This window comes from Saccopteryx bilineata, chromosome 9 (genome assembly GCF_036850765.1).
Source record: "Saccopteryx bilineata isolate mSacBil1 chromosome 9, mSacBil1_pri_phased_curated, whole genome shotgun sequence".
NCBI classification, from domain to species: domain Eukaryota; kingdom Metazoa; phylum Chordata; class Mammalia; order Chiroptera; family Emballonuridae; genus Saccopteryx; species Saccopteryx bilineata.
In genome coordinates, this window is record NC_089498.1 from 51,442,541 (window position 1) to 51,469,448 (window position 26,908).

Sequence of the window (26,908 nt, forward strand, 5' to 3'; positions counted from 1 at the left end):
TAGAGGGGAAATGAAGGGTCACCATTTGCTCTTTGAAATCTGCCTTTATTTTTATATTTTCTTTTTTTTTAATTTTTTTTAATTTTTGTATTTTTCCGAAGCTGGAAACGGGGAGGCAGTCAGACAGACTCCCGCATGCCCCCGACTGGGATCCACCTGGCATGCCCACCAGGGGGCGATGCTCTGTCCATCTTGGGGCGTCGCTCTGCCGCAATCAGAGCCATTCTAGCGCCTGAGGCAGAGGCCACAGAGCCATCCTCAGTGCCCGGGCAAACTTTTTGCTCCAGTGGAGCCTCGGCTGTGGGAGGGGAAGAGAGAGACAGAGAGGAAGGAGAGGGGGAGGGGTGGAGAAGCAGATGGGCACTTCTCCTGTATGCCCTGGCCAGGAATTGAACCAGGGACTCCTGCACACCAGGCCGACACTCTACCACTGAGCCAAATGGCCAGGGCCTATTTTTGTATTTTCTGAAGTGAGAAGCAGGGAGGCAGAGAGACAGACTCCCGCATGCGCCCAACCAGGATACACCTGGCACGCCCACCAGGAGGCGATGCTCTGCTCCTCTAGGGCATTGCTCTGTTGCAACTGGAGCCTTCTAGCACCTAAGGTGGAGGCCATGGAGCCATCCTCAGGGCCCAGGCCAACTTTGCTCCAGGGAGCCTCGGCTGCTGGAGGGGAAGAGAGAAACAGAGAGAAAGGAGAGAGGGAAGGTGGAGAAGCAGCTGGGCACTTCTCCTGTGTACCCTGGACAGGAATTGAACCTGGGACATCTACACACCGGGTTGACTCTCTACCACTGAGCCAACTGGCCAGGGCCAAAATCTTCTGACTTTAAGTGACAAATGTCACTTGTACATTCATCTCATGGGCCAAAGTAAGTTACAGGTCCACAACCAACATCAAAAGGGTCAGGGATGGTACCCCTACCTTGTTTCAACAAGGAGGAAAGCCAAAATAATTGTGACTAGTCTGATGTCAATCAGAACTACCCTCAATGATTAGAGTGGTGCCAGGAGGGAATAGTGTAAATTTATTACTATTATTGAAAAGTTCAAAGTACATGTCCTGCTAATTAAGGAAGTCATGTTTGAAAAAAGAATTTACTAATACATATTTTAAATAATTGAAAAATGAGAACTTTTTCAATTAGCAATAATCGCGCCTCGGATAAACCTCATTGGCTACGATACTAGAGAACTTTTTCTTAAATCATAAGTTAGTATATGCTAGTAGGATGATAAGTTAAAAGTGATTACAGCTACCATTGATGAAGCTGTTAAAGGGCTAACCCTTTATCATCATTGGAAACAAAAGAAAGCTTGTTATTCTGTTGATCAGATACAACTTCTTGTTAGGAGGAGCAAAATCAGGTGTTGAAATTTAAATGGTGAGAGAGGTTTGTAGGGAGGACAAGATCGACTCGGAGGAACTCTCAAGGTATTTCGGCAGGAGGAAAGGATGAGGGAGAGAAGGTAAGAATTTTGGCATTCTTCTATTCATGGGACAAGGTAAGAGGTGATTGGTCAAGAGGGATGGAAAACATATTCTTGTTTATAAAGCACCCACTGATCAAAATTATCCCGCTCTCTTTTTTCTCCCTCTCTCCCTCCTTTCCTCTTTTCTTCCCTCCTTTCTTCCTTCTCTCCCTTTCACCAATATAACACATATTTAACAGCCTGCTATTCTAGATCTAGGATGTAGAGTTGGCAGTCCTGTCTATGTGAAGCTTGCAGTCTAATATGTATGGTGGTGATAAGTGCATGTGGAAAACATAAAGCGGGTAAGAAAACACAGAGTCCTGCAAAGCACTCTTTTATGTAAAACATTTAGGGAGTATTTCTCTAAAGGCATAACATTTAAGGAGAGAGAATATAGTAAGGAAGCAAGTGTTGAAATTACGTAAAGAAGAGCTTTCCAGACAGAAGAAACAGTAAGTGCAGAGGCCCTAAGTTAGAACTGGGTCAGTATGCTACAATGCTGGATTTTCAGAGGTGAATGTTTATAGGGTTTGGCATAGCACCTGGCCCACAGTACTTGTTCAATGAATATACAGGGATGAATGAATGAACTAACGACTGAATACAGATCTCATCCTCAAGAAATTCACAATGCAGTATGAAACAGAGGCCTTACTAAAAATAACTATACTTGGTAACAATGTTTTCATGTTCAGTACTGTTACATTTTATACTGCTATACACAAGGCACCGTATTAAGGTCTTTACATAAATGATCTCATTTAATTTAGAAAGTAGTACCAGGAATACATGCTCTACTTAGTGTTCACATAATATGGACAAAAAATCAAGAGAAATTTCATGGTCTAATTGTTAAGCATTTGGACTCTGGAGCCAGGTTGCCTGGATTTTAGTAATATTTAATAATAATTCCACTTGTCATTCCTGTGACTTTAAGCAAGTTGCTTAACTTCGCTGTGCCTGGGTCTCTACATCTATAAAAATTAAATGGATGTAACCCTTTCAGAAATTTAGTGTGAGCATTTCATAGGTTGACATATGTAAAGTACTTAGAGCAGTAATTGACACTGCAGAGCTCTTCTTGTGATCATTGTTATAGTTGTCATTGTCAAATCTCTGTAGGAACTAACAGCTTGAAAATGTCATAGCAGGCTTCACATTGTTGGAGATTTTTGAGTTGAGACATGAATGGAAATGTAGGAATTCTAAAAGGGTAAAAGAACTTACTCAAATGGTGTATGTGCATGCATGTATGCGTTATATAATTCTTTTTCAGGAAGTTTTAAAAATATATATATTTGTTAGGAAAATGTCTTTTTGCTTAATATCAGTTCCCTCTTGTTCCCCAAAATGCTTCTAGGCTTACAAATTGTAGACATGAGAATTAAAACTGTCATTTTCTATTTTATGAGATAAAAAATAAATTGTGGACACGTTAGCTTCTATTTTTATTAAAAGAAGAAAATGGTATCATGAACAGATAGTCAAATTGAATAGGTAGTAGTGACAGTTAAAATTTAATATTCACGGAGGATATTCAGTTTGACTGTATAGAGTTGTGTGTGGATATGTGTGTACATTGTGTTGGGGTTTTTTTGTTTTTTTTTGTATTCTGTCACTGAACCACCATTGTAAGACCTGGTTTAATAGGCATAAAAAGTGTGACTTGAAATATTCCCTGGATTTATGGGAAAGAAGAAATGGCACTTGTTTTACACATGTGAAAATTTACATATCTAATCAGCATCTTAATAAATTTTTCTCTTTGGAGGGACCTAAAATACCTAATGAAGCTGAGAATTACCTTCCAAGTCTCAGCTTGTTTTTCATTGTTGGAAAAATCAATTTGCTTATGAGTTGTGGCCAAAATTTAATCCAATAATAAAAATTAAAACGACATGATGATGACAACAGAAAGCTCAAATCTGATGTGGCAACCAGGGGATCCGCATCGTCATGCTAAGTACTGAAAAATTAACATTGCATGCTTATTCACATACAATTAGGTGAAGAAAAAAATGCCTGAAAAAATAAGAAAACAAAATCTATCACCCTTTCTCTTTTAATAATAAACAGACAAGTGGATGATTACACAATGAGAGATCAGGAGGTGACTGGAAGTGAACACTGAGGGTGTTGGCTCACCAGAATTTTTATGTCCTAGACCTCTGGATTTATTCTGAGAATGTAACACATTGTTTCTATTTATATTTATATAAATAAAATGTCTATACCCACTAACAGTCTTTCTATGAGTTAGCAATAATTTTCTTGTGGTAAAAATTGGCACTTCTGTTTCTGGACTTACCTCTGGGCTCACACAGATGGGCATTATAAACATAATTTATTATTTATGTAAATGGTTCTCTCTTAAACCCTAATAAACATTTCCTTGCAGTTGTGTGAATTCGTATCTGATTATGAATGACAAAGTTACAGTAAGTAAAATGGGAAGTCTAAGTCTTTTAATATTTAGATATTTTTGAGGGAAGTAATGCTTAAGGATTGCTTTGGAGTTTTTTTTGTTTTATTTTGTTTTTTAACAAAGAGAATAAATTCCTCATTTCTTTTAAATCCTTCCTTCCTCCAAACTTAGGTCTTGTAAGTGATTATAATCTCCAGCTCACTAAGGTTTCACTTGTACTTTTCAAGAGCCATTTTAGGAATAGTGATACTCCTGTTTATATATTTTGTATTGTGAGTGAACTATATGATACTGATTTATATTGTATGAATTTAGGAAGTCATATATTTCCTGGCCAGGTTAGTTACACTATCCTCTGTACCCATGACAGTCTAATTTTGAATGTTATATTACAGACCCTGAGAAGTAAAGTATAATATATCTGAGTATGACATTGTTTTATAACAGAAAAGTTGATCTTAAACACAGAACCTTGCTATGGTGACATAAAGTCTGTAAGAAACATGCATAACTTCTTCATTTTCCCCATCTGTGGTTGATATAATGTCCTCAGCTATGATGAGATCATAATTGGGCAAGACAAAATTTCCTTGTTTAAATTTTCTCATCGATTTCTCCCACAAAAAGTTTACAGTGACTAGCATATTCTGAAGTGCCTTTTTATTATAGTTCACAGGTCTTTGTAAACATCCATTACTCACATAAAACCAAGATTAGTGAAGATTGTTTTTAAATGCTTATGAAACAGAAAAACCGATGTATAATATTATTATTTAATTTTATGAATCAATGGCTTGGTTTTATGCGTATATGTGGTGAGTGCTGTGAGTTCTTATGACAAAGGTAATATGTCTAACTATTTAGGGCCCCAAATCTAATTAATTAAAATATATAATAGGTGTTCAATAAAAATGAAAGGACAGAAGGAAGGCAAGAAGAGAGGGAAAACAACACAGGGGCTCAGCAGCTAGAATGTTCAGATACAGTGGCGGCTTCGTCACTTTGTAGATGTTTGACATCGGGCCACTGTGTAGTCTGTAAAGTCTCAGTTTCCTGATCTGCAAAATGGAATTGTTTTTGATTAAATGGATAAAGCAGTTAGCACATTACTATTGTATGCATACTAATTTTCTCAATATTTTTCAAATTATTTTTAAGGCATGTGAAATTCTATTACATAAGTAGTATGGTTAGCTAAGAATTTTACCTATGAATATAGACTGTTCGTTTTTAAAGAATAGTAATGAATACATTTCAATACTGTAGTTCATGTTGAACATAAATTATTTTTTTGAATTAAGAGAAAATATGCATCTACCAATTTTTCACCATGCATGTATCAGATGAGCATCTATTATGTTTCTTGACACTGACCTCTAAACTGGGGTTACATAGTTAAAGATTCTTCTAGAGTGACAGAGCAACAAACAGAGAGTGTGTGCTCCAGTGTCTCGATGCCTTCATTTTGAGTGGGCTGCTGTGGAGGTGGAGAAGCAACATCTGTGCATACAGGGAGGGAGAAAAGAATTGAAGGAAAAAATGAACAGGTAGAAACCTCAGTTTTCTGTGGGTGGTTAAATTTGAGTTGGACTTTTGTGGTAGTCAGATTTTCTAGGATTTAACTCCAAGATTCCACAGCTGATAGAAGCAAAGGAGTCCTTAAGAGCAGAGAACTTTTATCAGCTCCTGGCAGAAGAGGGAAGCAGAGAGGAGGGCAGAGAGAATTAAAATACACAATTGGTGTTGGTTTGAAGGCTGAGTGGGTGGCATCAAAAGGAATGCAGGTGCCTAAAGGAGCTGAGTGAAGTGCCTGGATCATATAGAAATCTCAGTTCTACAAAGCCAAGGAATTAAATTCTGCTCATAGCTTGAATGGTGTTAGAGGTAGATTCTTTATCAGAGGTCCTTCAGGCAGGACCCCAGCCTGGCCACCACCTTGATTGTGGTCTTGTGAGAGCTGGAGCGGAGAACCTAGCCAAACCCACATGGATGTCTGTCTTACAGAAGCTATGGGATAATATATAATGTGGTTTTAAGCAATTAAGTTTTCTGTCGATTTGTTACACAGCAATACAAAGCTAATATAATTTCAGAGGTCTTGTTTTTAAAGAGTTAGCCATGAGGAAAAACAGAAACAGGGAGGCTAGTTAAAAGGCTGGTAGAAAAATGTAACAGGGAAATAAAAAAAGTTGTAAAAGAATGCAGAAAATACTGGCACATGACCACCAGCCCTAAGGACAGCAATTATGAATATACCCAGAACAATGGAACTATGGATAAGCATGTAGTATGTAGATCAATAGCAGTTATACATGGTCTGGAGTGGTTGAACAATAAAATGGCTAAAATTATTAGGAGGTAAAAATTCTCATTCAGTCATATCTATTCTATGGATCTATGTTTGCGTAGGGAAGTTTAATTTTGGACAGGTGGGAATATTGTACATTGAATAAAACATTAGTAAAAGTTGGTTCAAATGAAATATATGAGTGTAATTTCAAACTTGGAAAGAGAAAATAATATATACTAAATTTCATAATAGATTAAAATTGCAGAAAGAAGATGAAGACTGGTTAGAGAGGAACATTTTTTGTAGTGAGACTTTAGTATGTGGAAATTTTATAACATTTAAAAATAAGATGCTTAGTTTTAGTACGTTTCACTCTGCACCTGATTATTAAGTTTATTATCTTTCTCCAATGATGAGAGAAAATGCATTTTAATAAAAATAGATTTTTCTGAGTTAAAGGATACACTTGATTTAATAGGGTAAACACAAATCAATATACTTTTGCCACATACAATTTGCTTTTAATTTTCATATCTTTGTAAAAATGTCAGGCATATTTAATTTAACTCACTTCCTAGTTCTTTACTAAATGATATTATGAGAAGACAAGGACAGCTCTTCCCTGATATATATTTTCATAAAATGGTCTCTCATATTACATCAGGAGTAAATGCTTTAAAATTCTCAAGTGACTAAATGGGATTTAAATTGTTTCAATATTATTATGTCAGCCATTTAGGTCTATGACATCAAAATATATTTATTGAAAATGTGCACAATTTAATTACAATGATGAATCCCTCAATCTCTCTGTGTTAAATTCTAAAAATTATGAAATAGCATGATTCACTACTCACCCAGTTAATAGTAAAGATTATAGTGTGTGTGAATGTGGCTTAGAGGCCAGCATTCCCACACGATGCCTTGGTTACAGCGGCAGCCTTCAGGATAATTTGAGCAAGTCAATACACTATATTCTAAAAATGAGAACAAGATGGATGAAAGTAAACCATTTTTTTTTACCCCATGTTTTCTACATTATTTCATCTGAAAGTTGAATCCATCTTTTCAAATAGGCAAATAGTAAGCAGTAAACAAATTCCTTTTGGTAAATTAACAACGGTGAAAGGAAGATAATTATCTCTTTTATCAAGCAATATCTAAACAAAGGCAAGCATCAGAGGTAGAACATTATAAAAGAGAAGTGAATTCAATTCTGTTTTTATTCCCTTTTACATCTTACTTCCAAAATTTTCCTATGGAAAATTAGCTTGTATGGGGGAAATAGAGGAACGCGTCACTCCCAGTTTCATTTAGTCTTCCTGAAGACCAGAGTTAATGCAAAATAAAGGTGTTTTTGAGCAAAGTTTTATGTCAGCTTTTCTTTTACAACAGAATGACAATAAAACTTGATTTCCGAGTAGCCATAAAACCAGTGTTGGTAGTTAGAATAGGAAGAGAGAACTTTGATATGCAATGCATAAAAATATACATACTGAAATTTTAATTAATTTATGAAATATAGTTTTATCATAAAAAAGATCTACTAGGCACCCATATTTGTTTAGTGATTTGCTTGTTTATTTTCCTCCTAGCAAAGTAAACCTATTTTTAGCATATTTTCCTTTTATAATCTTTTGTTGAGGTATTTGCCATTGCTAAAATAAAGAACTGTGTTTATTTCATAGTTTATTAATTTATTATACATATAATATATATTGTTAATATTGAAAAGACAATAATGCATACATATATATTTTCTCTGCAGGTTTAGAGTTGAATGCAGCTATAGGCTGAGACTTTCTTAATCTCATCATTTAAAAAACTAGTTGAGAGAAGCTTTAGATTCATGTATCGAATTCACAGACTATAGGAGAGTTGCTAGAATACAGAAATGGATAATCTTTCGATTGCTAACAGAAAGTCAAAGAGAATGTAGATTTTTTCACCTCTCGATAATTAACTGAAATTGATTCTGGAATAAGGGGAGATTTTTAGAAATGGAAAAGTTGATCACTGAGACTCAGAGTAGGTTCACTATGATCATATCAGGCAGTTAAACTTTGCCTTTTTAAAATTATTCAGCTGGTAGAAAACTGGAATGTTGTAGACATTACATAACTGGATTTTAGCAAGATGGACATCAGAGTTACCTATAAATCCTTATCAATGTGGGGAGGGTTGTGAACTGAGTGGTAACTTTATTAGGTATACTTTAGGCTATTTGAATCATTACTGTAATAATGTCATTTATTAAAGCCAAATTGAGAGAACCATTATTCTAGCTAGAGATACAGGAGGCAAAAGTAGGTTGACGGTTATGAGTACACAAAACACAGAGTTTGTCTTCTATTATTTTTTATTTCTTTTTTTTTTTTTTTGTATTTTTTCTGAAGCTGGAAACGGGGAGAGACAGACAGACTCCTGCACACGCCCGACCAGGATCCACCCGGCACACCCGCCAGGGGCAACACTCTGCCCACCAGGGGGCGATGCTCTGCCCCTCCAGGGCGTCACTCTGCCGCGACCAGAGCCACTCTAGCGCCTGGGCAGAGGCCAAGGAGCCATCCCCAGCGCCCGGGCCATCTTTGCTCCAATGGAGCCTCACTGCAGGAGGGGAAGAGAGAGACAGAGAGGAAGGAGGGGGTGGGGTGGAGAAGCAAATGGGCACTTCTCCTATGTGCCCTGGCCGGGAATTGAACCCGGGTCCCCCATACGCCAAGCCGACTCTCTACCACTGAGCCAACCAGCCAGGGCCATTTTTTATTTCTTATTGTGTTATTTCCCATAGAAACAACTGTTAACCTTTTTTTGTGCCCCCATCCGTACTTATCAATAAATTCAAAGAGAAGCTTAATGATATACTAATAAAATTTGAGGATATTAGAAGCTGAGAGGATTAGTTCATATCTTGACTAAAAAAGCTCAAAAGTAAATGATAGAAGATAAAGCTTAAAAAGAATGTGCACTTACTCAATATTTTCAAATAATAGATGTGGAAGAGAAAATAAATTAACTCTGAAAGTTACAAAAGTAGAAGTTTTAGGAAACTCTATTGTAGGTCAGTCAGAGAAATAAATGACTAACATTTATAACTAACTGATATTGAAATGGTTAGGAGGTATCAATAAGGTGTTCCAGTAACAACCGGAAGATCCAGAGACTACTGGATGAAACCTTGGTTAGTATTTTCCATTAGGCATTCAGCATCAGATTTCTTAATGGTAGTAAGATGGATGTATAGATAATATGATATATCCATTATTTAGGGGAACTCTCTGTCCTTTGAACTCTTAACAGGCGGAGGCAGATTTACTGGTGGGCACACCGGGTGCATGCCCTGGACCCCGACTTCTGAAGGGCCCCACAAAACCCCAACTACACTTTTTTCTAATGACAAGAGGCCCAACATTTTCTTCTGCACCTATGGCCTCATTTGACCTTGATCCGCCTCTGCTAACGAGGCATTATTTTGAACTCTTCTGACATTTATTTCTGTGTAATATATTTATTTATATATGTCTTCTCTCATTTACTTGACTCTAAATTCTTTGAGATACAGACTTTTCAATCATGCATATGGGTTTTAGTACCTAGCATAATATCTTATACATCACAAAGTGAAATAATGTGTAAGTACATAAATGAATAAATTCTATAATATATTTTCTTCCATAGGTACCAGGAAATTCTAAGTTCTTGAGGGTACCATGTGTGCCCTGTGCTTATAACAGGATAGTACACAGGACTACAGATGTTCTTGTTCTTTTTTGGGTGGTAGTACATGGAATTTACTATTTTTGTCTGAATATATTCAAGTCACCTTGTTTATTTATTAGAGGCAATCTGGTAGTCACTGAGAAAGGAAAGACACATAGCTAGATGACTTTCTTGGGGACAAAAATTGTGGTTTATTTTCTTTATATTCCAAATGCCCAGTTCTCAAAAAATGTTAAATGCTCCCTGATGGTACATTAAGGTTTAGTTTTAAAAGATGAGTTGGAACTCTGCAATGAGAAATGGTATTTTATTTAGTGAAGGCAATAGGAATGAAGAGATGTAGCATAATGTCGTTGTGGTAAGGCAAAGCATCTACGTAACTGAGGCATAAGGTGTGGTGGGGATGAATGGTAGCAAAAAATGGTACAAAGGTGGTTGTAATCATAGCTGAGTCTAGTGAGGAAGGGCCTGAGTGCTTTACCAAAGAATGCAATTTGGGGTCTGAGGACCCTGGGAATTTAATTTATCTTATGGATACCTCTTATGGCTGCTCTACTTCAAGACAACTCTAAACCCTGATGAGAATTTTCTGTCATTAGATCATATTCTTCAGAAACTGTAGTGCAGAAGCATGTGTGCGGTACCCAAAGTGATCTAGACTCTGGGTATTTGGGTTGGAATTCCCATAGGACCACATGTTGAGATACACTTGTATTCTTGGGCACAAAGGCTAGCATTGCAGATGTTTGTGCATACAGTTTATATTTAGGTTATTATTTCAGTCGTTATAGGTCTGAGATGAACAAGTTTAGCCAAGAAGTTATGTCATTGTGTCTTCCCTTTGTAAACTTGACTTTGCAGTGAAACCTTAATACTTAGAAGTCTTAGAGAGGCTGAGGTAATGGGGCTAGTGACAGTCTCTTTTCTGAAGCAGCTGCCACACCCTTTGACCTAAGTGAATTCTTCCTAAAATGTGCTTCCCCAAGTGGCTACTTATATAGCTTATACAGTTGGTTAATTTTTAAATTGATGCTAGCATTTGCTGCTAAGTTGATTTGGGAAACTCTCTAATTTAACTCTTCATATGTATTGCTGTCTCTGATGATGATCATTTTCTCTATAGTTTTAGAGTTAACAATGTTATTTAAGTAAATTGTTTTTTTAGGGAAAGTGAAAGAGAGAGAGGGCGTGTGCTTGTCAGATGTGACTCAATTGCATTTATGTTGCATATACTGATGATCATTGCTGCTGGAAACTAAGTCATCATTGTCTTGCCCGCTGCCATTTGGTTTACACCCTCTTGAAAACCTCTTGGTGGCTTCCATTTCAATAAAGATAGTATTAATTCCCTAGACTGCCATGGACCTCCAGACCCTGGGTCCTCTTTACATTTTCTTCACTCCTGTATTGGAACCACATGGGCCTTTGTTCAGTTCTTGGAATTTGCACTGTTCCCTCTCATTGAGGCCTTTACATATACATTTTCTCTGCCTAGAACAGAATGTGTTTTCCTTCCTACTCCTGTAGTCACTCCCATGTGCCCAAAGGATTTCAACACAATCAACATTAACTGGAGGAATGCCATTCTGAGCCCTTCTTTGCCTGTGTCAAATCCTATTATAAGCTCATAGACTACTGATATGATTTTACTTGTCAATTACTGTTAGGCACTGCATAGTGATGTTTTAGTCCATAATAGTCTGCATACACAATGGTGGTCTCATAAGATTATAGTGGAGTTAAAAAATTCGAATTGCCTCATGATGCCATTGCCGTCATAATGTAGCACAACACATACTTGTGTTTGTAGTGAAACTGGTGTAAACAAACCTAGTGCAATGCAATTGTATTATTATTATTTTTTTTTTTTTGCATTTTTCCGAAGCCAGAAACGGGGAGGCAGTCAGACAGGCTCCTGCATGTGCCCGACTGGGATCCACCCGGCACGCCCACCAGGGGGCGATGCTCTGCCCATCTTGGGGCATCGCTCTGCCGCAATCAGGGCTTAAAATATAGTACATACACTCATGTACAGTATGTAATACTTGATACTGATAATAAATATGTTACTGGTTTATATATTTACTATGCTATTTATTATTATTTTAGGGTATATTCCTTCTACTTATAAAAAATAGTTATAAAACAATATGTCAACTTACTCTGGAACCACCCTCATATATCTTGTGTTTATCAAATCTCTTGCTTGCATTTTACCTTGTGCTTGATATAATCTTGTGTCGTTTTATAAATTTAGTGTAGCCTAAGTGTACAGTGTTCATAAAGTCACCCGGGAATGCCCTACACCTCCACATTCAGTCACAACTCTCACAGACCCACCCAGAACAACTTGTAGTCCTGCAGGCTCCATTGATGCTAAGTGCCCTAAGGAAGTGGACCATGTTTTTAATCGTTTATACTGTACTTTAGGTTTAGATACACAAGTATTTACCATTTTTTAAATTACATCCTGTATTCAGTACAGTAACATTCTGTACAGGCTTGTAACCTAGCAGTAACAGGCTATACCATTTACGTCTTTGTAAGTATACTCTATGATGTTCACACTTGATGAAATTGCCTAACAGTGCATTTCTCAGTTCATATCCCTGTTGTTAAGTGGCGCATGACTGTATAAATTTAAATTAATATTTAAGATGATTTTGTTAATATCTTAATTTCCAACTAAAATGAAAAAAACCTCGAAATGTTGTTTACTGTGGATCTCAATGGCACAGTATCATGATTAGCAGAGAGTAGGTACTCAGTTATTTTTTGATAAATGAATAAATAAATGACATCATAATATTTTTTAAGTGAGTAAGCGAGCAAGAGAGAGAGAGAAAGAGAAAGAGAAAGAGGGTCAGACAGACAGAAGGGAGAGAGATGACAAGCATCAACTCATAATTGTGGTACCTTAGTTGTTCATTGATTGCTTTCTCATATGTGCCTTGACCAGGGGGTTCCCGCTGAGCCAGTGACCCCTTGCTCAAGCAAGTAACCATGGGATCCTGACTGTGATTCCACGCTCAAGTCGGCAACCCCATGCTCAAGCTGGTGAGCCTCCTCTCCAACTGGCGACCTTGGGGTTGGAACCTGGGTCCTCAGTGTCCCAGGCTCACACTCTTTCCACTATACCTACACCTGGTCAGGCAAATGACATCATATTTATACATTCTTGGAATCTCATGTCCCTTGTAAAAAGGAGTGGATCAATAGTTTATCTCATTCTGAATAAAGTTTTTATTTTCTATGCTAGTACTAAACTTACTCTATTTTTTCTAGAAATTTAAAAATGACTTACTAGATCACTTTTTAGACCTTTAAGATTTTATGAAATCTATTGACAAGGCTAGAAGTGGTAAAGCTTGGAGCCAGATAAACCTGATTTCAAATCCTCACTATGCAACTTTGCTTGCCAGCTTTGTGATTCCTGCAATATAACTTAACCTTTCTAAGCCTACTCTCCTCACCAAATTAAATGGCACTAAAATCCTCACTTCAGAAATTTAGTGATATCTATCAAAATTTAAAATGTTACTAATTTTAACCAAGCAATATCACTTGCAAGTATTATATTTTAAAAAGTACAAGGACACTCTTTGCATCATTATTAGAAATAGTAAAAAACTAGAAACCACATGTTGAGAAAACTAGTTAATTAAATAATACAATATCCACTCAGTGAAACATTTTACAGCCACTAAAAGAATACAGATGTCTTAGATGTGTAAACTTAGCAATGGGAAAATGAATTTGATATGAGTAGGCAAATAAATTATATGGAAATATGCCCAAGACACAATGTGAAATAAAATGTTTCAGAAGACTATAAAAAAATGCAGACACAGGGCCTGACCTGTGGTGGCGCAGTGGATAAAGTGTCGACCTGGAAATGCTGAGGTCGCCGATTCAAAACCCTGGGCTTGCCTGGTCAAGGCACATATGGGAGTTGATGCTTCCAGCTCCTCCCCCCCTTCTCTCTCTCTCTCTCTCTCTCTCTCTCTCTCTCTCTCTCTCTATCTATCGCTCTCTCCTCTCTAAAATGAATAAATAAAAAAAAAAGAAAAGAAAAATGCAGACACAATAGAAGAGTTCTAGAAGATGCCCGAAGCACTGGGAATAGTGGTTACCACTGGGAATTTGGATAGAGTGGTCCAGCTTGTGTGTGAGTAAGGGTGGTGTTTACTTTTTTCATTTCATATTTTACCTTTTTCATTTTTGGCCAAAACATGTATTATTTTAGTATTGATTGAATGGTTGATTGATTGCAAAAAGAGAGACAGACAGACAGAAACAGACAGGACGGGAAAGAGTTGTAAAGGGGATCAACTCAGAGTTGTGACACCTTAGTTGTTCATTGATTGCTTTCTCATATGTGCCTTGACTAGAGAAGCTACAGCTGAACCGGTGACCCCTTGCTCAAGCCAGAGACTTTGGGTTCAAGCCAGTGACCTTGGGCTTCAAGCCAGCAATCTTTGGCCTCAAGCCAGCGACCATGGGGACATGCCTATGATCCCATGCTCAAGCCAGCAACCCCGTGCTCAACCTGGTGAGCCCATGCTCAAGCCGGCAACCTTGGGGTTTCAAAACAGGTCCTCAGCATCCCAGGGCAACACTCTATCCACTGCACCCCCTACTGATCAGGCTACATATATTATTATTTTTTTAATCTCATAATACATAATAGTATCCTCTTAGGTTGCAGTGAGAGCAAAATCATATGAGATAAAGATGTGGTACAGACTGAAGTGTTAAATAGTCACTTTAAAAAAGAGAAACAGTCTTCACAGAGGGCTTTCCAGTTTGGAAGAGTATCATCAGCGTTTTAGCTGCCCCAGGTAGCCTGGTCTGGAATTTACCTTATGCAGGTTTTAGTCAATGGTGAGATCTGCTCCAGCCTTTCCCTGTGAAGTAAAAAGGGAGAGAGTGTCCCTCGTTCATTCCAGGGGGTAAAATGTCTCTACGCTGGGTCTCTGTAAAATGTGATTGCAACAAACATGTTTTATGCTAAATGTTGCAGAAGTTAACTTTTAGAAGGCAACCCCTGGTTGCTTTCTTACTAAAGTTAGATAGTTTCCCAATTTAAATTTTTAAAAAATATAGAATTATTAATGCCAAAATGGGAAAGTAACATGAGTGCCTTGATCAGGCAGGTAGGTCATTGAATAGATCAAGTCGTATTGGGGCTTATGAAGTGTTCAGTCTTTGTTGTCATGCTGGAGTGAGTAGTTGCATTGTGTGTTTTTTTCATATCTGTCCCTGAGGAGCCCTAACTCTTAGTCTCTTCAAAGCATATTTATTCCCCCACCAAAGATTGCATGGTCACTTCTTTGCTGCTTGAACCTGGCTTTCTTTTTCTCATCCTCAGGAGTATATAAAAACTGCCTTTCACTGGAACCATACTTTTTTGTTGAGCTCTGCCATTGACTATGAGCTGATCACATACACACACACACTGAAAACCCACATTTTGAACTCAATGTTCTGACCAGCTCAGACCAAGGTCTGAGATTTTTTTCTCTCTGTGATTTGTTGGATGTGATGTTTTCTGGGGAATTAGTCACTAACCTGGCAGTCGTCAATTGCACTCACCTGACCTTTACATTACAGTATAAAATGTATTGTTCCTTATCATGTACTGGTTGTTGTTGGAGAATCTGGCAAAATCCCAGATGAAAACATAGCATTTTATCCTGGTTAACAATCTGAGGCTTTATGTTTTATTGTCAAGGTCACTGTATACCAGCCTCTTTTTTACTGCCTATATTCTTGAAAACATTGAACGCTCATAACTTTATAGTTCTGCAAGATTCCTCAACTAACACATTGTCAGGTGGTTTTGATTGACTATTTTTCACTTGGCAAGCTAAAAGTAATAAAAAGAGTTTCACAGAGGAGACATGCATGTAGGGGAGCAATTTTGGGGGCATCTGTGAGTACAAACTAAATCTGAGATCTTCAGCAGACCTGGTATACAGGACTCTAAAAGTAGAACAGTCTGATTTATTTGTGACAATGTACTTCAGCCAAATCTCTGTACTGGTTTGTTGGCAAAACCTAACATATGGCCTTTTAATGAGAGACACATTAATAATTGCAGATATGAGTAACACAGCAGCATCGTGGTTGTGCTGTTTTTTATTCTAATAAGGAATTGAAGTTGGTTACTCAAGAAGCAGCAGTTTTCCACATATGGTATGCTCCTATCTGAAATACACTGTACTGCAGAAAGGGGGTGCTAAATGGTATACACTTGGAAAAAGATATATGTATATATGCTTTGTATATATATATATATATATATATATATATATATATATATGGCTTATGCTTAAATTTTTCAAGCACTGTAATATCACAATAAGCATTTTACAATAGGTGAATTATATTCTATATTGTCATCTGAAAACCAACAAAATCAATGGTGACAATATTTATTATCTTACTACCCTTTGAGAAAAATACCTGTGGGGGTGCCTAAATACAATAGGACAAAATAACAATTCTTGACAAATGATCAAACAGAAGTGGTGGCTGTTTGAGAATATAGGACATTGTCCAATAAAAGATTAAAATGAAGTGTAAATTCTTTTTTTTGTCCTGTACTAAATGTTTCTTTAGCTGATCCTAGCTACACTTACCAGGAGACATGTCCTCATTCCTCTTTCTGATTAATTCATTAGAGATTTGGTCCTAATTAAAGTGAGCTAATCAATCTACTCATTGGACAGAGATCAATCAGATTATTTATCTTGAGTATCTGAACAAAGTGGCACAAAAACTTGAGCCAATCAGTGACGAATTCCAAAACTAGAATGTGATATGCAGAGTGGTCTGTATAGGTGGCCATGTTGGCCATATGCAAGACACACATGCCCTGGAAGGCGAAGGGTGAAGATGGAATGGGCAGTCAAAGAGAATGTGGTGAAGAATATAGATGCAGTACTGAAAGAGAGAGCTGGAAGGAACCACTTCAGGATCTGACTTCCTCCTTGTTACTCTAACACCATGCTTGATGTTGTATCCACACTATAAACTTTCATTTATCTAAGCTACCTGAAGTGTGTTTCTGTTTTCTACAACCAAAAGAGTCTTGATGACAATATTCAATTTTACAACATGATTTTATGTCCATGGTGATGATTTGGAATTTATTTCTTCACTCAAATATGCAATTCAAGATGATTGTATGAAAAGCCTTTAAGATAATGGAAAGACTAGAATGGATTCAGTATTAGAGTGTAATAAAAATAGTGTTCAACTATGGGAAATGTATTCCAGATGGAATGTTATTAAAACTTATAAGTCTAGAGTAAATATGAACATGTTCACCAAATTCTTGAATATCATAACCAGATGGCATTCTTGAAGACTTGAAAAGGATTATTTTCATTCAATTGAGCAATATTACTTTCCAGACAGGAAAAGGGTAAATTAAATTTATTAATGGTTTAGGCTTAGAGTATAAATGAGGGACTCAGATAAATTCATGTCAGAGACAAGTGGTTGAGATAAATTAGAGAAGTTTGAGAAATAATATTGCACTTTTTAAAGGACACTAGTAAGAATATTTTGCTTCCCCAAAAAACACCACCTTGATATTAGTATCAGATTCTACAACAACCTGTATAATTTCTTCCAATATTTTCTATAAATAGCAGGCATAAAATTTGGCCCATGACACTTAGAAGTCTTGTTTCTTTCTTTTTATGAATCAGATAAATCTGATCCATTCTTTTGCCAAGAGGGGGGACAATTTATAGTATCCTGGAAATTTGGGAAAAGTCATTTTTAAGTTTACTAAAGTCAGAAATGAGATTTATGTTTTCTAAATCCATATGGATCATTTCAAATTAGGTGTCTATTTAGTGCTAAATGTGTCCATGGAGTAATTTCACCCAGCTCCATGATTTTGGACAAGCTATTTACTTCTCAAGGTTGGCTTAGGCAGCCTGTCTAAATTCATCAAAGATCATCAAAGATCATTTTATCTCTCAAGGTTTTGCATGATAATGCTTTGATACCGACCAGTCTTTCTACAAAAACCTTTCAGGTTATGGTGGGATTACTGACTTCTTTAGCTGATGAATATTCTTTAAAATTTGGGAGTATTAGTGTTTTCTACCCCAGTTGTACAGAAGATAATATGACATGTGTTATCTAAACTGGGCACTCTTGAAAGGAAAAGAACATTATTGATAGTAATGCCAGAACAGCAGACATAAACTGGAATGACCAAACCAAGTAAACCAAGAGGTATGATTAGCCTAACTGAAACTATTCAGAAATGATGTTGGAGTAATAATAGCATGAGAGATACTCCTGATCTCTCCCCTAAATTTCAAAAATTGAACAACTATAATGCAGCAAATGAACCTAGCTGGGCTCGCAAGTGCACCTGAAAGATCCTTGCACCAAATGGACTAACAGTGAAATGGGGTAAAAAGGAGGGCAGAAGATAAAACACTTACATAATGGGCTTTGAAGAGTAGAAGAGACAAACCTGGACTGACTGTTTTCTTTCTCTCTGCTGGACTATGGGGAAGAGGGAAGCTCAGGCTCTCTGGATTTGATCTGAGGGGTATGGAGAGGGAAACTTGGAATGACTGGGTCTCCTTCTGCCAGGAGGAGCAGTGTGATAGGGGAAGAGGGGGAGATAAACCAAAGCAGCCAGAGTGTGGGGTCATGGCCAGTGGTCCCGTCATCTGCCTTCAGCCCACACTTGGCAGAGACAGAGAAAACTAAAATGTGGCTCCCACAGCCTCCCAGATTCTATCTCCCTCACCTCACAGTACTGAGAGTGGCAGAGACAAACCCCATAGCCAGCTATGCAGAGCTGCTTTCCCTCCTGAAGAACAGAGGTGTTCTATGTCTGACCCCAGGTCTGTTGAGACATGTGAAAAAGTACCTGGAAGCCTGGGATCTCCATTATTAGAGTCCCAAAGCCCTCACAACATACTCCATGCACCAACATGACTGCATCTCCTCCTACATCATTGTCACAGCATCATCTCAGTGGACAGCCCAGGAACTTCACAGAGCTAAAAACTATAATGCAGCAACACCTACTGGAAGAAACCTCTAAAATCTGAAATTTATTTTTTCTTTTTTATGCACTTTTTTTTCTTTTTTTTTCCTCCTTATTTCTTTTTCTTTCACTTTTGAATTTCATTTTTTTAATTGTTATATTTTTATTCTTATATTTTTGGGTGTTTTGGTTTTGATTTTTTACTTTGCTTTCAATTTTCTGTGGTTTTTATTTTTTACTTGTTATAATTTTTTAAATATATTTTATTATATTTTTTTAATTTCTCATTTTTTAGTTTTTTTGGTTTTTTTTTTTTGGTTAGGGTTTTTAACAATATCACTCTCAACTGCCATCAAAGAAGAAGAAATAGAATACCATAGCTACACAACAGAGATGTAATTTTAGAAATAAAATGAAAAATCTCCAGAAAAAAATCTCAATCACATGGAAGCCTTGGAGTTAAATGATAGAGAATTCAAACTTGAAGTTCTGAAAATATTCAATGAGATGCAAGAAGATACCAATAAGCAACTTAGTGGGCTTAGAAAAAAAAATTAACGAACAAAACAAATACCTCACCACGGAGATTGAAACTTTAAATAAACAGAGATGAAGAACTCAATATGTGAATTGAAGACTGAAGTAGTAAGTTTAGCAAATAGAACAAGCTAGGTAGAGGAAACAATCAGTGACATTGAAGACAGACAACTAGAGATGCCACTGAGAGAAGAGGAGAGACACTCACAACTTAAAAAAACTGAGAGCTCTATAAGAATTGTATGACTCCATCAGAAAGAGAAATATAACAATAATGTATATATCAAAAAAAGAAGAGAGAAAAGGGAATGGAAAGCTATTCAAACAAATAATTGGAGAACTTCACAAACGTATGGAAAGAGTTAGAACCTCGAATCCAAGAAGCAAACAGAATGACAAGTTACTACAACCCAAATGAACATACTCCAAGGCACATTGTAATAAGATTGTCAAAAATTAATGACAAAGAAAGAATCCTCAAGGCAGCTAGGGAAAAGATGACCATAATATATAAAGGAAAGTCCATTAGGTTATCATTAGACTTCTGAGAAGAAATTCTGTAAGGCAGAAGAGAGTGGACCCAAACATTTAAAGCACTGAAAGAGAGGAATTACTGGCCAAGAATACTATATCCATCAAAGTTATCCTTCAAACGTGAAGGAGAAATAAAAGCATTTATAGACATACAGAAGCTGAGGGAATTTATCACCAGAAAATGCCCACTGCAGAAAATACTCAAGGGGGTTATTTGACCAGACATAAAAAACAAAACAAATCAAAACTACAAATCAGCCTGACCAGGCGGTGGTGCAGTGGATAAAGCATTGGACTGGGATGCGGAGAACCCAGGTTCAAAACCCCGAGGTTGCCAGCTTGAGCATGGGCCCATCTGGTTTGAGCAAGGCTCACCAGATTGAGCCTAAGGTCACTTGCTTGAGCAAGGGGTCACTCAGTCTGCTGCAGCCCCCTGGTCAAGGCACATATGAGAAAGCAATCAATGAGAAACTAAGGTGTCACAACAAAAAATCAGTGCTTCTCATCTCTGTCCCTTCCTGTCTGTCTGTCCCTATCTGTCCCTCTCTCGTCTCTCTCTATCACAAAAACAAAACAAAACAAAACTACAAATCAAAGCTTCAAGAAAGTCAAAATAAAAACAAGGATAATCTGTAACAACAATAACATAAAAGGGGAGAGGATAAAGATCTGCAGTAGTAAAGGAGGATGGGGTGTAGAAACACTCATAAGACAAAGGACTCTTGTGCATATGAACATTTTTCTCTTAATAACCTAATGGTAACCACCCACGAATAAGCTACTACTGAAGGACATAGCTTAGGAAAGAAGAAACAGGGGAAAGAACTATGGAATACCACCAATCAAACACAATTGAAAGAAACAAAAAAGAGAACCAAACAAGACACAGAGTTACCAGAAAACAAAATATAAAATGGCTATAGGAATTCTTCAAGTGTCAACAATTACCCTAAATGTAAATGGACTGAATTCACCAATAAAGAGGCACAGAGTAGCAGATTGCATCAAAAAGGAGAACCTAACCATATGCTCCCTTCAAGAGACACATCTAAGCTAAAAGGACAAAAGTAGTCAAAGTGAAAAGTTGTAAAATAATTCTCCAAGCAAATAATATCCAAAGAAAACCAAGTGTAGCCATACTCATATCTGACAATGCTTACTTCAAGACAACAAAGGTAACCAGAGAAAAACATGAACATTTCATAATGAAAAAGGGGATATTGTATCAAAAAGATATAATAGTTTTTAATATCTACACACCGAACCAAGGAGGACTAAAATATATAAAACGTCTAATAACTGATTTAAAACTAGAAGCAGACAAAAAGACAATTACACTTAGAAATTTCAACACACAATTGACAGCTTTAGATATATCATCCAAACAGAAAATTAAAAATATATATTGGCCTGAAATCACACTCCGAACCAGATGTATAATAGACATTTATAGGACAGTTCATCCCAAAAAGTCAGATTATACATTCTTCTTCAGTGTGCATGGAAACATTCTCAAGGATAGACCATATGTTGGGACACAAAAGTAAAATCAACAAATTCAGGAAGGTTGAAATTATACCAAGCATATTTTCTGATCATAACGCCTTGAAATTAGAATTCAAGTGTACAAAGGAAGTAAAGAAACCCACAATCTGTACTTCTGAAAAGGAGTGGGTCAAAGAAGAAATAAAAGCAGAAATCAAAAGATATACACAGAAAAATGAAAATGACAACATAACATATCAAATTTTCTGGGATACAGCAACATAGTTAAAATGGCCATTTTATCCAAAGCAGTATACAAATTTAATGCAATCCCCATCAAAATCCCAATGTCATTTTTTAAAGAAATAGTACAAAAAATTACCAGGATTATATGAAATCATAAAATACTTGAATAGCCAAAGCAATCCTCAGTAAAAAAGAATGAAGCCAGAGATATCACACTACCTGACTTCAAATTACACTAGATCCATGATAATCAAAATAGCATGGTATTGGCAGAAAGACAGATGTATAGACCAATGAAACAGAATTGAGAGCCTAGAAATAAAACTACATATGTATGGACACATTGTCTTTGACAAAGGAGCCAAAAACACACAATGGAGAAAAGAAAGCCTCTTCAATAAATGGTGCTGGGAAAACTGTCAAACCACATGGAAAAGTATGAAACTTGACTACAGTTTGTCCCACTGCACAAAAATTAATTCAACATGGATTAAGACCTAAATATAAGATCTGAAACTATGTTACATAGAAGAAAACATAGATACTAGCTCATGGACCTTGGTTGTAGAGAACAATTTATTAATTTGACCCCAAAGGCAAGAGAAGTAAAGGCAAAAATAAATGAATGGGATTATATCAAACTAAAAAGCTTCTGCACAGCAAAAGAAACTGATAACAAAACAAATTGGCAGCCACCTAAATGGGAGATGATATTTGCAAACAACAGCTCCAATAAGGGGTTAATACCCAAAATATATCAAGAGCTCACAAAGCTCAGCAACAAAGAAGCAAGCAATCCAATTAAAACATGGACAGAGGACCTGAATAGACACTTCTCCCAAGAGGACATACAAATGACCAATAGGTATATAAAAAGATGCTTACCTTCACTAGCTATTCAAGAAATGCAAATTAAACTACAATGAGATACCACCTCACACCAGTTAATAACAAGTGTTGGAGAGGTTGTGGAGAAAATGGAACGCTCATTCACTGCTGGTGGGAATGCAAATTAGTCCAGCCATTATGGAGGAAAGTATGGTGGTTCCTCAAAAAATTAAGAATAAAATTACCATATGACCCAGCAATCTGTCTACTGGATATCTACCCCAAAAACTCAAAATCGTTGGTATGTAAAGGCACATTCACTCTCATGTTCATCGCAGCATTATTCACAGTGGACAAGACATGGGAACAACCAAAGTGCCCCTTGTTAGAGGATTGGATAAAGAAGATGTGGTAAATATATACAATGTAATACTACTCAGTCATAAGAAACAATGACGTGGTGACATTTATGACAACATGAATGGACCTTGAGAATATTATGTTGAGTGAAACAAGTGAATAGAAAAAGCTAAGAACTGTATAATTTCACACATAGGTGAGATATAAAACTGAGACTTATAGACATAGATAAAAGTGAAGTGGTTACCATGGGGAATGGGACCTGAGTGACTGGAGAGGGGGGAAACAGTAGGAGGGGAGGGTGTAAAGAGGGACAAATATAAGGTGACAGAAAGTGATTTGACTTTAGGTGATGGGTGGGTATACAACATAATCAGCAGTTTAAATGCTATAGAAATGTTCACCTGAAACCTATGTACTCTTACTGATCAATGTCACCCTGTTAAAGTTAATTTTCTTTTTTCTTCTTCCTTTTTTTTGGATTTTTCTGAAGCTGGAAACAGGGAGGCAGTCAGACAGACTCCCGCATGCGCCCGACCAGGATCCACCTGGCACGCCCACCAGGGGGCGACGCTCTGCCCATCTTGGGGTGTTGCTCTGCCACAATCAGAACCATTCTAGCGCCTGAGGCAGAGGCCACAGAGCCATCCTCAGTGCCAGGGCAAACTTTTTGCTCCAGTGGAGCCTCGGCTGTGGGAGGGGAAGAGAGAGACAGAGAGGAAGGAGAGGGGGAGGGGTGGAGAAGCAGATGGGCGCTTCTCCTGTGTGCCCTGGCCGGGAATCGAACCCGGGACCTCCACATGCCAGGCCGACTCTCCACCACTGAGCAAACCGGCCAGGGCCTAAAGTTAATTTTCTAGAAAAAGAAAAACCTATCCAATCCAAGTTCATCTTTACATTGGGAATAGCTTTGTGACCAGAACTTGGGATGAAGACTGTCCAACCCCTTTCTGATTGTTATATTGCTTCTTTATGTAGGTTAATTAGTTCAACTAGGTTATACTAGAATCTTACAAAAGTGAAGAAACCTGGTTCTTTAAATGAATTAACATCTATACTATAGCTCAAATTTATGTTCAGGATGTAAATTACTTGCCTCGTTTCCAGGTTTATGGGGAGTTAGAAGAAGTATTACACGAAAAATGCCAAATATTAACAACAAAGATAATTGATATCATTGGAAATAACTAATTTTAGTATCCTTAAGGCCTGCAGTGACTATTTGCATGAAAGAGTTGCTCAGAAATGTATGCTGTATGAAAAAGCACAAGGCTAAGGCACTTACTTGCGGAATACACAGGTTTGGTGAGGATGACATAGCAGTCCGTTTCCATGGGGTCCAGGGCACATGTACATATTTAATGAAACTTGCCAGTAGCAATACTAAAATTTTTAGTGGTTCCTGGATTATGGAACAGAGAGACTGAAATTGGAGGTTTGGGAGAGAATAGACCTCACTTCCTATAAGAATAATTAATTCACGGCACAAGTGGTGAGATATACAATGTTGAATAGCAGCTGTGCTTGAAGGCTTTAAGAGATCTCCCCTAAAGATAAAGGAACTATGAAAAATGAGTTTTTAGAGTTTTGAGAATAATTAAGTAAATAAAAGAAAAATGTTTGAAAAATAAAAAGCTTATTACAGTACCTCTATAAATATCTAAAAAGAAATTAAGTTCTGATTATGAAATTACAAGTACTTCTGACACAAGTGATAGTTGTATTTCTCATTTTAAATTTTCAGAAAAAGAAATAATGTCCTGCTGTTGACCTTAGTACTTCTGTGTCTTATTCTTAACAAGTTTAAGTCCCTCGGTCTTTCAAGTTGATTAAATGCAGCTTTATACAGTGTTATTGCTAGAAATGAATGAATTCCAGATTTACCTCACTTACAGGTATCTGCAGTATTATCTTAATATATCTGCAGGTATTTTCCTTATGGAGAAAAGATCTTATTGGAATTGCTCATTGTAAAACCCTAATATTCAAATGTAAGAATTTTTGTAACTAAATTTCTAACTCATGCTGATTTAATTAGTAGCATGATTTTTTGCTATGTCCCAGAAAGCACTGATTTACATACAAGTAGTAATAGAATAACAGAATCATAAAATGTCAGCATGCTGTGGTTTGTCAAATCACCATAGACAATTTTATTGCTATTTAAAAATATTTTCACACATTATTTCAACACAAGGCTTCCACATTTAAAATATAAAGAGCTGATGTAGCCTGACTAGTAGTGATGCGGTAGATAGAATGTCAAACTAGAACACTGAAGTTTCAGGTTCGAGTCCCTGCAGTCACAAATTTGAGTGCCGGCTCACCAGGTTGAGCACAGGGTTGCCTGCTTGAGTGTGGGATCATTGACATGATCCTATGTTGCTGGCTTGAGTCCAAAGGTCACTGGCTTGAAGCCCAAGGTCACTGGCTGGGCTTGAGTCCCCTGGTCAAGGCACTTGTGAGAAGCAGTTGATAAACAACTAAGGAGAAGCTGCTGCGAGTTGGTGCTTCTCATCTCTCTTCCTCCCTGTCTCTCTCCCTTTCTAAATAAATAAATAAATAAACAAACAAACAAACAGTTGTTTTGAAAATTCTGGAATAAGGTCCTCAAGTTGAAATACACTTACAATAAAAAAAAATCATTTGTTTTTATTTTAAAATATTTTTGTAATGTTTCCCTCATTCAGAATGTGTAGACACAAATAGTAAAATCAACAGGATTATAGTGAGCTTAAGGTAATCAATGGAAAAAAGAAATAAAGTTGGCCTTGGCCAGTGGCTCGGTGGATAGACCGTTGGCCCAACGTATGGACGTGCCAAGTTCAATTCCTGGGTTCCGTTCCCGGTCAGGGCACCCAGGAGAAGTGACCATCGGCTTCCTCCCCTCACCCTTCCCCGCCTCTTCTTTCTCTCCTTTTTCCCCTCTGGAAGCCCATAGCTCCAATCAGTTTGAGTCTGGGCCCAGGCACTGAAGATATCTTAATTGGAGTGCATCAACCTCAGGTACCAAAATTAGCTCAGTACCAGAGCATTGGCCCAAAATGGGGGTTGCTGGGTGGATCCTGGTTGGGGCACATGTGGAAGTCTGCTTCACTATCTCCCTTCCTCTAACCTAAAAATCAAACAAACAAAAAATAAAAACTAAGAAAAAATTTTTGAGGTTATAAGTGAAAAAAATATTTTTAGAAAATAACTGTAGTTTTAGAAAACAGGATAAATATATTAGAAAATTAGAGTTTGGCCAGCTGTTCTGTTGAAATAAATAAAAATAGATTCTCTTTTCTTAGCTAAAATATCAACTCACACCCCCTCTAACCTTGCAAAAAAGAAACTGGTTCTTAAATAGTGTCTGCAACCCAGAAAGCAGCAGTAAGTGATAGAAATATTGGCACATATAAAAACAATACAGCAACACGCCAGATTTCATGAGATTTTTTTAAAGTCAATTCAAAAATAATACAAAAATCAATACCAGGGGACCCATTCTAACACCTCTGACCCTAGCTAGCCCCCTTAACATGAACTACTACATATAAAAGTTCAAAGTGGTGCTTCCCAGCTAGTCCCGTTTTAGAACAGGCTGTGTAAAGAGGTTATGAAAAGCACACTTAGCCAAACAACTAAATAGAGACATTAGGCATTTAGCTTTTTTTTTTCCTTTTTGCACATTTGGATAATGTGTGAAAATATTTCCAGCTTTGAGATGATCTTGACAACTTCTGTGCTGAAAGTGAGAGGGTGATTCGTTGACAGCAGCACACAGACACCGGACAGGTCAGCTGCAGGGAACAAGGGCCTGAGAGTGAAGCGCTCACACCTTATTAGCGCTTCTCTGTAATTCAGGGGCCTGGGTGTTTACAAGAGATGGAAAGGTGGTGAAAAGAGGTGATATAACGTAGTGGTTGAAAGGCCAATTCTAGAACGAAAAAGTCCTGGATTTAATTTCTGGCTCAGTGAGTTTTCTGGTGGTATA

At 37.2% G+C, this 26,908-nt stretch overlaps 1 protein-coding gene and 2 pseudogenes across 2 annotated transcripts in view; 2 read left to right on the forward strand and 1 right to left on the reverse strand.

The window, feature by feature from the left end:
• Window positions 1-26,908, forward strand: part of PRKG1 (protein kinase cGMP-dependent 1) — a 1,486,994-nt gene that overhangs the window by 277,259 nt on the left and 1,182,827 nt on the right. The gene's annotated exons all lie outside the window — the stretch shown is intronic.
• LOC136313146 (vesicle transport through interaction with t-SNAREs homolog 1B pseudogene) overlaps window positions 1-26,908 on the forward strand; it is a 62,381-nt pseudogene that overhangs the window by 22,950 nt on the left and 12,523 nt on the right.
• Window positions 1,079-1,189, reverse strand: LOC136313731 (U4 spliceosomal RNA; annotated as a pseudogene).